The sequence below is a fragment of the Parus major genome, chromosome 2, assembly GCF_001522545.3.
Source record: "Parus major isolate Abel chromosome 2, Parus_major1.1, whole genome shotgun sequence".
In the NCBI taxonomy this organism is placed as follows: domain Eukaryota; kingdom Metazoa; phylum Chordata; class Aves; order Passeriformes; family Paridae; genus Parus; species Parus major.
In genome coordinates this window covers 89,144,877-89,159,007 of record NC_031769.1, presented here as the reverse complement: position 1 = coordinate 89,159,007, position 14,131 = coordinate 89,144,877, and positions in this window count along the sequence as shown.

Sequence of the window (14,131 nt, the reverse complement as noted above, 5' to 3'; positions counted from 1 at the left end):
TTTTTTTTTTCTCACAGTGTGAACGAGGGATTTCTGTACACAGATACCACAAAGAATTTGACTTCCAGATTGCTCCAGTACAGTTCAAAAATCCTGGACTAAGCCTTCACTTCTGTTCCAAATGATAATTAAGAAAACCTATTATATTAGAAAAAGAACTTCCTTTGTAAATATGTTTTCACACACACATGTAGATATGCATGTAAACATACAAACACACCTACCTTCACATTTGCATTCTAAGAATCTCATCACATTGAAATAAACCCAGTTTAAATTATTTTGGTTGGTTACTAGAATATAGAAATATACATTTTTTTAGTCACAAAGCTATGGCAAAATGATATTCTGAAGATTTTTCAGTTTTATTTATCTTTTGTGTGTGTCTACAAAGGGGGTAGATGCTACACATGTGTCTACATGGTATACTCTATAGAAACACTCAATTAGAAAATTCTATTTGCAAAATTTTTAACCTTGTCCTATACATAAAGCAGATAGAATCTGAAAAGCTTAATTTCTGTTATTACTGTCAGACAGAACTGGCTGAATTTCTATGCACATGGCATAATGTTAGAATGGAAATTATTGGAATAATAGTTAAATGGTAAAGCAGTTCACACAAATTACATTGCTCTTCCATACAAAATGGCCTAAGATACTGCTGTCAGTGTCCATTGCTCAGTCCCATTTTATTCCCAGAACCTATTATTACCGACTATGTAGAGATTGAAGGATATTTGTCTATATATTTTCATACTGACCACTATCCAGTGTGCAACCAAAGTGGCACATTGCTAACAAGTACAATTATCATGTAGCCTTGAAACCTTGTCATTCTTCTGCCCACTTGACCCTCTAAGTGGTCTTTTAAAGCTATAAATGTATAAAAACATTTATAACTTTAATAAAATCACATGGCTGGCTTTTTACTTCTAATTTGTCTTCAGCCTTAAAGGGAAGGTGGTAGTACTGGGATCCCCTGAACACATTGTTATTATTTTTATTATTGTCTAGATGAGTGAATGGGTAATATCAAATAATAAACACTATCTTATATTATTCATGATCCTTCATAGTTACTCCACTATTTCTGGTGGTAGTAGTACTAGTACTAGTACCAGTAGTAATATTTTATTTCCCTTCAGGTTGCTCGACATATATACTCAATTTTTTGAAAGCTGCAGGCATACTAATGATAGTTTTTTCAGTTTTTGGTGTTACAGCCTGTCTCCAAATTTGCTATCCATGAAAACACAGTAAACAGAGTTTTGTCATGGAAAAGAAACACAAGGAGGACAGAAGAAAGATTGGAATTTCACTTGACTTGTCCTTTTTGCTCAGGCAGGCTGCTTGATAAAAATGACTGTTGACTTGAATACAATGCAGCTTGATAAAACACATAATTTTAATAAAAAACAAATAAAAATACATATAAAGTATTGTTTTTACCTTAATTTTTTAATTGCAATTTTTGCGAAGTTACTTTCAAACTTTGTGTTCTGTGCTGCAATATAATAATTTGTCACCTGTTTTGCCTCAACCTCAAATGCTTAGATGGATATTTTTTAAACTTTCAGGCTGGGGTATCTGATTTTCCTGTACAAATTATCTTAGCAATGAAGTGGTGTCATGGCTTTTGATGGGGCAAAGAATTCTGTAATTATAGATGCCTAGCACATTTAGTCAAGAAAAGGCTGACCTGCTCACCACAGGCACCACAAAGATCTACTAGCCTGTAATTTCCAGCATTTTTGGAGTCATGTTAGAAGTTGGGCCTCTTCCAAACAGGCAGCCCAGTATCCCTCTACAAGCAGTGTGGGGAGAAGCTGGATGTGAACCATCCTCACTTGAATAGTGGGATGTGAGGGAAAGAAGCTATCCCTAGGCACACGTCAAAAGATGATCTAGTAGAAAGAAGATCTAAATGACCTAAGGAGCTTAAGCACTGTACAAAAACCCTTGATGTGAGTTGTCATGCCTGAAGGACTAAACTTATTGATAGGAGAGGGGAAATCTAACCTGGTAAGACTGATTGATATTCACCAAATTGCTCTGCCTCTGTTTACAACAGCTAAGGCTAGGCTGGGAATCATAAACAAGGGAAGAAATTTATTTAAACTGTAGCATGACCTTTTAACAACGTATTCATTCAAGCAGAGTATTAATTGAAATGGTGTAACTTGAAAATAATGAAAATAATGAAATTATCTGAAAATATTATTTTATTAGATATTGCCAACACTGGAGAAAACAAACCAAATCTGACTGAATCTGAAAAGTAGGAGAACATTTATCTGTAACATTAAGCCTACCTCATCTTTATAAACATATGGAACTAAATATCAAGAGAACATTAAGTGATTATTTCAGATGTGCATATACACAATGGTCCCGAGAAGACTGTTTTATTAACAAGTGATTTACTTCTTTTCATGTCTATTCAACAAGCACTGTATTGAATTCCAAAAAGCTAAGGAATCCCTCTAATCAAATAAAATTATTAAGGTGATATCTTAAATTTATTTAGAAATTATTTCTTTTCTCTAGGACTTAAGCATATCAGCAAATATATTAAAAAAATAAGCTAAGGATAAAATTATTTTTGTCCACTCAAAACAGCTGTGTTAGTCATATGAAGAAACATCACCACATTACTGTATTAATGTAAATTGTTCTTCATCTTTATTAATCTCAATCAACAGGAAAATATCAGCCTAAAAATCTTCACTGTATTTTTTTTCATCAAGTCATGCTTTTGTAACTGTCATCCTGGAATGGGAAGGCACGTAAGGTTCTGCCTCTTTTCAGGGAAAAAATTGCAAATTACCAAAGGAGAGGAAAAAGCTAATACCTTGAATTGTCTGAAACAGACCTTTCTAGGCTTTTCAGTGTTTTCTTCTTTCAACATTTTGAATTATTCATCGTTTTTCTGTTTGACCTGTCTTGTTTCAAAGTAAAAGGCCAAAAGAAATGGGAAAGAAAAACAACTGGAAATATATAACCACTCTCTTTCAAGCAACAAAGGAATGTCTATAAATGTACCTGTGTACTGTGTAGAATAATTTCAGAATAAAAATATCTGCTTCTGACCACAACTGTAAAATCTGAAAGAATTTCAGGTTTAAGAATTGTAAATAAGGTGGGTTTGATTTGAAACATAAATAATATTTATCTATATCAACTTCCTGTCTCATGTTGTTTATAATTACTATCTTAAAATGATCCTTGGAGAATTTTTGGCTTAATTGCTCTCTAGCAAAGGGTTTATATATTTTGAAGTGACAGGTGGTTATAAGCTAATAAAACACACTCCCTAGACCACAACTTTAAAAACTCCATGCAAAACGAAGTAAACTGGCCTTATTTTGCATTTTGACAGTGTTTAGACATTAGTGGGCAACCTGCCCAACCAAAACTGTCCTAATATTGTCCACCAAACAACCAGCCAACCAAAACTTTCCTAATATTGTTCAACCTGAAGAAAAAATACCTAAGTCTTTCAAGACTTCATTGAATTTTGATTCTTCCCTTTACTCTGGCATTTTTCTTTCATGGAGAACCACACCAGGAAATCCTGTTTAATTTCTTTATGCAAGGAATTTTCTGTAGCAAGATAATGTGCAGAAAGATTTAATTGTTCAAGTAAGAAATTTGGGAAGTTCTGACAGCATGACTGGGTATTTTATTCAAGTGCCAACACCCCTAATTTACAACAGATTCTTACAACAGTGCATCAGATAAACCTATGTCATCATTCACTGAATGAAAAACTTTATGAGCACATAATACCAGTTATATAATTTTCATTTTTCCTGAGCTTAAAGTATTCTATTAAACAAAAGCTTAGTCACCATGCAAAGCTGTAGAGTTTCTTGATGGATGGCTAGGTTAGAGAAGGTTAAGTAGATATGAGTGTAAAGTAAATAAAAGACTGAATTGGGATCATTCCTTTTACACACAGACATTCTCGATACCTGTTTACTTTAGCATTAATTACTTTGTTAGAAGTTTTGGTCTAAACTGAAATTTGGAGTCTTAGTTCAAGTGGGTGAGAAGGCTACTTTTATGTTGGGAGAATTTTTTTCACTTTAATGAGAAGAATACAAAAAAGGCTGGAAACTGAAGACATTATATCTCATCAGAACACAGCTGCTATTAGAGAAGAGGTGTGAAAACAGGCATGTCAAACATGTCTGAACAGACATCAAATACAATAAAAATCAGTATCTTGGATATTATCAGCCCTTTGTCATGTCACTTCTGGTTTTCCTGCAGAAGTTTGGTTTTCAAGCTCTGTCTGTTACTATCTTTACTAAAAATGTCACTAATATCATAAACCCTATGAAAAATAGAGCATATTGTATATTTAGTTTATTTCATCCTGAAGGTCTGTGATAGCTTACCCCAAGTTTAATTTGGTTCTTTATCAACAAAGAAGATAAAAGAAGCACTTTAATTGAACTCAAAGGAAAAAGAATAAACAGAACTGAAAAGGTGCTCTACAGTTACACATTTATTTGCAATCTCTGTTATCTTCTTCCATAACTTTTTTGTTTGTTTGTTTCAGATTATTATGTGGCTGGTGCCTGTATAAAAGACATGTAATCCTTGTTGATCTCCAAAAAGACTCTACTTGAATTTTTAATTTTATATCTGAAAACAAAGATAGGTTTATTGAAAGTATAAACCCAGGTGATCCAATACACTTTTAAAATAATTCTTCATGTTTTTGGGTAACTGTGTATTGATACAACATTGTTGAAATATTATTTGGGGTAAGTGGAAAGTTAGTATAGCAGAGGCATTTCACAGGAAAATGATTATTTATTTTTAAAAACATGTTCATATGTTTGTGCAAAGGAAATATAGTGTCTGCAAAATAACCTTCTGTAGGTGTATGAAGGGAAGAAATATGGGAAAGAAAAAATTGTTGTGACTCTTTGGTCAAGTTTGAGAATAAATTGGTGTAGTAAATACATGATAGGATAATTTCTATTACTGGAATGTTAATATAAAATAGGAATAGCTTGTACAAGAAGGGCAAGTAATGAAAAAAAGGAGGAGCATTGCTTTGAAGATGAAGGATGTGTGTGCTTGCCAAGGAAAAGAAAGAAGCTTCTCTGAGTAGAAAGAGGGTGGAAGAAAATAATGGAGCTATCTGATTAAGATCTGCTAGAGTCAAAAATATGAAGTTGTTCAGGATAAGGCTCTCTGTGAAGAAATAGCAAATTTTTTGTAGCACACAGAATTTACTTTTAAAAGGAATGGGAAATTAGGGAAATTATACAGAAAGTTAGAGCTAATTTCAGCCAACATGGAAATACTGGATAAGAATGATCTAAAGGTGAAAGGCCAGCTTAGTGTGAATAAAAATAAACCAATGATATTCAAGATTTGCTGGGGTTAGGAAGTACAAAACTATTAAAAACTCAGGCTCCCAGGAAGACATATGTACTCAGAGGGTTGACAAATACTGCAGGTGAATAAGTGATATAAGTGGCCTTTTCTTATAAGCACAAATACAAAATAACTAAAGCAAAGATAGGCAGATGGGAAACTTCCTTGAATTGTGAGCTTTTTATTGATCTCAGATGTATGGGGAAATTGTGCAAGTAGCAAAAAAAAAAAATGTTAGCTTACTGAGAAGAAGTAGAAAAACACTGAGCAAACACATAGGGACAAAATCCCAAAAGTCTAGACAGCAAATGAGGTGCAGTTTACAAGAAATTACATTGATAGTGAATATATATATTTATGAGGAAAATTAAGAATATCATTGGTCAGTTTCTTCATGGAGAAGGAGAGGTGTTGACAAATGATGCCTAGAAGGCCAAGTATTTTAATGGCTTATGGATCTTCATGAGACATTAAAATGATAAGCCACCGTTTGCTATTAGCAAAATTGATGAGAAAAAGAGTAAAAGAAGTTTCCAAGCTAGAACAAAGCAAGAAGAAATGGGAGTACTTAAATAAGACAGATGGTTTCAGCTTGTTTCTGATGACGTCCAAATGAAGTCACAAAAAGTAAACGGATATTTTCAAGACTGAAAAAGGCTAGAGTCAATCATTTTTTAAAAAAAAAAGATGGAAGGAAAACAAGAGGGACAAATCAATTATATATAATACTTGTCAAAAAATAAACACAAACTAACAACACAAAAAACAAAAATCAAATAATGAAACCATCTCTAACCATCTGAAAGACAATAAAGAGATAAATAGCAGCCAACACAGACATGTAAAGAATAAAGACAATAATTATATATATATAAATATATTTGTATATGTATATGTATATGTATATATATATATATATTTGGATTTTTAATGAAAGGATGACAAATTTGTATGCCAGGATTTTGTTGTGCTTTTTAACCTTTCTGACTATATTCTTGAGCCATTAAAAGTAGATTATGATATAGCCACATATTGTTAATTGTTTTGGGGTTTTTTTTAAGTATGATGCTAAATGAATTACTCTTTTTTTCACATATATTTTTCAATGATATTTGCCTAAAATCCATTTGAACTTTTAAATTTCCTTAACAGGAACTTTTTCATTGCTTTGAAGAAAATAATAGTGCAGTTGATAGAATGATTGGTGCTTGAGAGACAGAGATTGAGAGTGATTGTGCAACTACTTTTCTTTGTTTTCATTTTAAAGACAAATGGGAATCAAATGCCAGCATGAGGTAGTTATAAACATAGTGAAATTGTTCTACTAATCTTGCAATATGCTGTCAAGATAATAATAGCTCTGAGCATTTCCATTGATTTCTGAAGGAATTACTGACTTATTATCTAAAGGAACTCCTTACAGCTGGTTAAAAATGAAATGTGGGTTTGAAATATCCACTATTTCAATAAATGCTGTGAAAATTACCCTTTTATTCAAAAAGAAAGCAAGGAAAATGAGAAGTAGCATGTTATGGATGTGTCATCTTGAGTTACACAGATGCAAGGTGGATGGAAAGATCCCCACATACCTTTTCATGATTGTTTGGAATTGTCCATTCAGAGACTTCTATTTCACAGATCTATCTAAGGCTTCAAAATTTATGTTTTGTCCACATTGGACCAAACTGTTGCATGCCATCCCAAGACAGAGCTGTAATAAAACAATGCTCCTTGGAGCAAAACCAGGAATATTTCTTGGATTCAATTTCTCTCCTTTCTCTACCATTAGAGAACCCTGGAAGACAGAAATCATCCCATTAGAAAGTACTACATCAAAAAAGCTCTAATTAAACAAAGTATTTTGAGAAAAGTACCTTTGACAAGAGCTCTATCTTTTACCCTCTATAGTGCTAATTCAGTGAGTGAGGTAGGAATGAAGATAAAACCTTTTACCTGGCTAGTAAATGTGTGATTTCTTTGATGCATATTTTAAGTTTGAGGAGATATTTCTTTGCCCTAGGAAGAAATACATCTCTTGAGAAAATTTGCAGACAAATTTATTACTTTGAAATTGATGTTAGAACTCTTTTGTTACATTTCATTTTATGTGGTAGTATTACCTATCATTCAAAATCTCAGGACACCAATTTTACTTACACAATGCAACACTTAAATAGTAGCTGCTTTAACAAGCAGTGTCACTTTTGTAATAAGAACAGTAATCTTATTAAAATATTTGGATGCTTTATGCATTAATTTTCAGAAGATTTGCATATGTTTTAGGTACCATGCTTGGTCCACATCAATTTAAGCAGTTTACTGAAAAATATTATGTTTCCTATTATAAGCATAATCTGAAAAATTATTTCCAGTATCATTCTTGCTGTGTTCTTGATGCACTGTGGCCCATTTTACATAACATGTTTAGAGCACTTGGTTAATTTTTCCTACTCTCTGCTTTTACCCCAATTCCTTTTTGAAAAATTTAATTCCTTAACCTTGATAGGTTAAAGCTCTCTGTTCTGAGGATTGGGAGTCTCAGTCCTTTCAAACTATCACCAGCTGCTGCTCCACCTATGTTCAGCAAGAAGATACATTTATCTGCACACAAGGAAAAATTTACATGCCTGTGTCAAGAGAGTCTGAGTCATAAATCCCAGCTTCTGGAGGCATACAGCTCAGGACCGTGTGTAATTGCTGAGCTCTGGGCAGTGTGCAGCATTCCTCTCATCATTGTTTCCAGATCACTTTGTTATGTGGCATCAATGAGACTCACATAGCGTGCTCTGGAGGAAACAGAGAGATAGCCACGTGTGGAAAGGTCACGCCACAGGTACTGCTGGTTGTGCAGCACCCTGTGTATGCACAGCACTGGGGGAACTTTGGCTGAATGTTTCAGCAAAGGGCACTGTGTGAAAGGGCTGTGGCACCAAACCCTGCTGCAGGAGCCCCAAGCTCACAGCAGAGAGCCATCTACCCATGGGTGTGCACAAGGCAGGTGTTTCAAACAGGGCTTTTGACCTCAGTACAAGGGGTACATTAAGTCTGTGCTTTTTATTATCTGCTTTTTTCTCCTGCTTATTTCTCATTCAGACTTCAAATCTGCAGTCTTAGGTGATTGCCTCGTACTATTTCTCATGGATGGAAAACAGTTTTTGAGTACTGAATTTCACTAATTAGACACTGCATGGGCAGGTGTCCTTTGCGTTCTTTGCCCAAAATGAGTTTTGGCACGGTAATATTTTATTCTGGTCCTTATATTTTACACAAGGATATCTGGTCCTGATTATACAATTTTGAATTTTACAGTGATTTGAAGTACCTTGGATCCGAATATTCAAAGTAGATCAGGAAGTAGTTAAGGGTTTGAAAAATTACTTTTTTGCTTTCTGTCAATTGAAAAACAGCCCTTATAATTATTTCTGATGTATCTGAAGAGTGTATACTGTAAATGCTTGTCATGAAATTTACTACACCGTAGTAAAGGTAGCACCACATTGACCCTCATATTTAATCAGAATGAATGCTCTATTCTGAGAATTGGCACAACAAAAATATTTTTATTTTATTTCATGATCATCTGTGTACTGCTGGAGACTGAAAAAAAAATAAAGGGCTAGTAAATTAGAACAAATAGATCATGTTTTGTGTCAATATTGGTTCTTTGTATCCTGCACAGTTGCATGTTGCCATCCGTTGTGTGTTACGGTTTGTCTGCAATTTTCACCAATGGTGTTCATTATTTAAATGAGACAAATAGGCTATTGTCAGGGATTGTGATCCTGATGACATTATTATTCTGACCTAGTGTAAATATCATGACCTGTCTTGCAACTCTTGCAGTAAATGAAAGGGTTCAGGCAGTCTAGGTGACAACAAGCTGCCCATAAATCAAACTCTCAGTCATTAGGATAAGTTTTATTAAAGAACAAATGGATTTCTTGACATTATGACTTGTATATAAAAGTCAGTAAATATAAATTTGGCCATTTATTTAAAAAGCTAAACTAGATTAAGTTGTGAGACTAATGGAAAATATTTCTGTACATTTTATTTTACTTTTTTATGTTGACTATTTAACTTCTAGAATACCAGAGATGGATGATAAACACAGACACCCACTCATTCTGAAAGACAGCAGGAATCTAAGCTGATGAACATAGCCCCTATTAAAGATCAGTGGCTTGATTAATTTAATACTCTAACCATTTTTATTTGACAGAAGGCTACACAAAATTATTTCATGCTTCAGAAAGGTCCCATTATATCTGGATGTGTAAGCTAATATGAATTCTTAAGAAAGCTTTAATGTTTTTTCTTTAAAGGTTTGATCTGAATTCAGATAGCCCAACAGTAGAAAATATACATTGTGGGAACTAAGATGTTCTTTTACATATACTTGTAGCTTTTTCCATCTTCTCTGTAGAGGTTTTTGCACACCCATAAAGTAAAGAATTCTAAACACACAGTAAAAAGAATATCAGAAAAGTTTGCCCAAAGACACTTTTTTCAAAATAATTTGATACTAAAATATAAGAGAAATTAAAAGGGTGCAGTTTATGTACAAGATAGTTTTCTGCTTAAAGAAAGAAATACCTCAAAAGTCCTGAGAGTCACATTTGCATAATCAAGTATAATATATTATATTATATATTAATATATTATATATATATAATATTATTCTTGTTTATGAATATTACAAGATAAAGATGTGCATCTAAAAATTAAATCTTTCTATAAAAGGCAAGTGCTTCAGCCACACTGCCCAAGTCACAGAAAGCAAAGGTAGAAATTGGGAGAGTTCGACCTACTCACTTCAGGAAGAGATCAGGTTTGAGACCATTAAGGAACCCAAAGATGTGCAAGTCAGAATCATTGAATAGCTTGGGTTAGAAGGCAGCTTAAAGATTATCTTGTTCCAACCACCCTGCCATGGTCTTCACTAGACCTCCATCCAATTTGGTCTTGAGCACTTTCAGTGATGAGGCATCCACTTCTCTAAATCTGATGAGATGTATCCACACATTCTGAGGGAATGGGCAGATGAAGTGGCTAAGACACTATCCATCATATTTGAGACATTGCAGCACTCCAGTGAGGTTCCTAGTGACTGGAAAAAGGGGAAACATAACCTCCATTTTAAAAAAATAGAAAAAATTAAGACCTGGGAAACTACAGGCCATTCATTCACACCTCTGGGCTCAGCAAGATCATAAAGCTGGTGACATGATCTGTCTAGATTTGTGCAAAGCACTGACACTGTCCCTTCATGACTTTCTTGTTGTTAAAATGGACAGACAGGGATCTGACAAATGGACTACTTGGTGGATAAGGAATAGGCTGGGTGGTTGCACTCAGAGAGATCTAGTCAATGGTTGGATGTTCAAGTATAGACCCGTGTCAGATAGTTTCCTCAGGGCTGGTATTGGGACTGTTTAGCATCTTTGCTGGTGACATGGACAGTGGGATTGAGTGTACCCTCAGCAAATTTGCTGATGTCACCAAGCTGTGTGGTGCAGTTGATATGGAAGAGATGCCATCCAGAGGGATCTTGAACAGCTGGAGAGCTGGATCCATGTAAACCTTATGAAGTTCCACATGTCCAAGTACCAAGTTCTGCATCTGGGTCAGGGCAATCCCAAATGCAAGATGGGTATGGAATGGATTGAAAGCAACCCTGAGGAGAATGAATGTGTGCTTGCAGCCCAGAAAGCCAAACGTGTCCTGGGCTGCATCAAAAGAAGTGCCGTCAGAAGGTTAAGAGAGGGGATTCTGCCCTTCCACTCTTCTCTGGTGAGACCCCATCTAGAGTGCTGCATCCAGCTCTGGGGCTCTCAACACAAGAAGAGCATGGACAAATGAGGCCACAAAGCTGACCAAAGATGAACCTCTCCTTTGAAGACAGGCAGAGAGAATTGGTGTTGTTTAGCATGGAGGAGAAGGTCTCCAGGGAGACTTTCCAGTACCTAAAGGGGGCCTATAATGTAGCTGCAGAGGGACTTTTTGCTAGGACATGTCGTGATAGAACAAAGAAGAGTGGCTTTAAAATGAGAGTAGATTTAGACTGGATATTAGGAAGAAATGGTTCATTGTGGGAGTGGGGAGACACAGGTTGCCCAGAGAAGTTGTGGGTGTCCCATCACTGGAAGTGTTCAAAACCACACTGGATGGAGCTTTGAGCAGCTTGGTCTAGTGGAAGATGTCCCTGTTCATGACAAGGTGGTTGGAACTAGAGGATCTTTAAGGTTCTTTCCAACACAAACCATTCTGTGATTCTATGAACCTTGTTACTTGCAGAAAAAGTTGGCAAAAGATCGTAAATTCCTGACATAGAAAAAATTTGAATACTTTTAAGATGCTGAATAAAACAAAACTGAATTGGTGGCCGATTTTAAAATCTTTGGTGCTAAAAACTTATATTTTTGAAAAGAACAGAATAAAAGTCAAATATAATTGGGAAAATTAGAAAAGGAAAGAAAACTTCTCAAAAAAAATTAAGAAACTGAGAACTGAGAAAGGAAAAGTTATAACTCATAAAGAGAAAAAGAGAGTGGCTTTTCTTTAGGTTAGCTGACTACAACCAGAATGCAAGGGGAAATGCCTGGCCTTCATTCTAGAAATTGTTTCTGAGATTGCAAGTGCTTTTTTAGAGCTGAAGCCAGTGTGATAAAGTGCTGTTCTTTCACCAGAAAGAATGTTTGCTTACTATTTCATCATCCCCTGGAGGCACAGAGAAAGAAAATAAGCACATCAGTTGTCATTATGACAGGATAAAAATGGACCCATCATATTTCAATAACACAATGCAATGAGCAGCCCCATCGAGTGATGAATTATGGACTCTCTCTTTCACACACAACTATAAGTTAATATTATCTCCCCAGGATAATTAGAGTGAAGTTCAATTACTGACCCTGAATTACCGTGTGGGCCACTCCATGGGTTCTGACACAGCGTTTTACACATTTATCTTTTCACCTAATGCGCTAAATCTGCATTGCTCAGGTGATTAATCATACTGGGTCCCATCTAGCTCACACTATTCTTCTTGTATGGATTGGCTGGTCCCTGGAGTCCCCTTGAGCACAATATGAGAAGGTCTATTATGCTGTGTTTTTCTTCCAATTTGTGTTCTTTCTTGTGTTTTGAGACTGTGGTCACTTTGGATGTCTGCCCAAAAAAAGCACATTGCAAAAATGCAACGTTTTCAGATAGGGAGTTACCCTCCACCTTGCCAGCAAGGAGATAGATAACTCAGTCAGTGCAGGTAAAACATATGTATAAAACTCCAGTTGAAACAGATAGGTCCCTTTATTTCTGTGCGTAAAGATGAAAGAAGAAAAATTCACAATATGGGTCTGGAGGCACTGATCAATTTCCTGCAAGCTGTGTTATTTCTTTCCCTTGTGAAGAACAAATTCTACCCTTGATCTAGTTACTCAAAATAAATCCCTTGCTAATTTTTCGTATGTCTTTTTAGGGCTGTGTATGAGTAACCTCAAATATCTCTCATTAAAAACAGGAAAAAGCCCAAGTTTTTATTTATAATGCAAATTGTATAAACAAACCTCTAGATTCAGGACAATTATGTTTTCATCAGCCCAGTGTCTTGTTAAAAATACATTGGTGATTTGAGAAAGCCAGATAATTCCACCTCACTTAAAGAAAATCCTGTTTTACTCCATGAGCAGTCTCAGTGAAATGAAGGAGAAGGGATTAAAAGAGAGTCAGAGGATCTGGATAATCAGCTATCTAAAGGATAGAGATTGAGGTCATATGCTGAGAGGAATAAAAGAGAATGAGATCCCCTTTTATGTCATCAGCCATAATACTTAAATCTCAGGTTGCAGGGCATTGGAGTAAGTTGTAATTCCCTTACACATGGGCCAGGAAAATGGGTTGCAAGGAGAAACAGGAGGCAGAGAACAATTTGGGAAAGTGAGTACACATAACACGCAAATCAACACAATACCATGTAGCAAGTTTGGGCTGCAGCAAAAAAGCTATGTATCAAAACAATAGAATCAGGAATAGAAGTAGACCTCAAACTGGCATCCAGTTCCCATCTCTTCCCTGGATATAACCTCCCTGTGCTAGGTATAAATAACATGGTGGCAGTGAATGACTCTGTTTGTGCCTAGTAAGCAATTTCATGTTAAGCTATAGCCAAATTTTTTAAAGAGGTTAAAACCTTGACTTAGAAGTGTTTTCAAACCTACTGAAATTATTTTATTTGAATCAGGTTCAGACCAAGTTTTATAGATGTTTATGTTTTTGTAACTGATCCTTTGAGTTCTAATTTTGTCCCTCTGGGTCACAATTTTTACAAATATAATTTATTTTTAAAAAAAACAAAACAACAACCAATTATTGCTACAAAACTATTTCTACACACAAAGGAAGAAAAATAGTAAATCTAATGTCTGACAAACAACAATTAAGAGAAGAGGAGAAAAAAACAGGGAATATCCAGTCTTCAGGAAAATGGTGGATAGCAGCTAGAAGCAGAATAAAGCTAAGTAGTGAATGAAACTCTCATTCAGCCTTTCTGCTATGTGAATTGTACTGTTGCGTTGGATGACCCATTTAAATTTACTCATTAAATCTTTAAAATACTATCCATACAAAACAATCAGAAATCAAAGCTAACAGGGTAGTCATAATTTTGTTACTGAACTAGTACAGCTGTATACTGATATGCTACACCTGCTGAAATTTGGTGAGTTTTCCA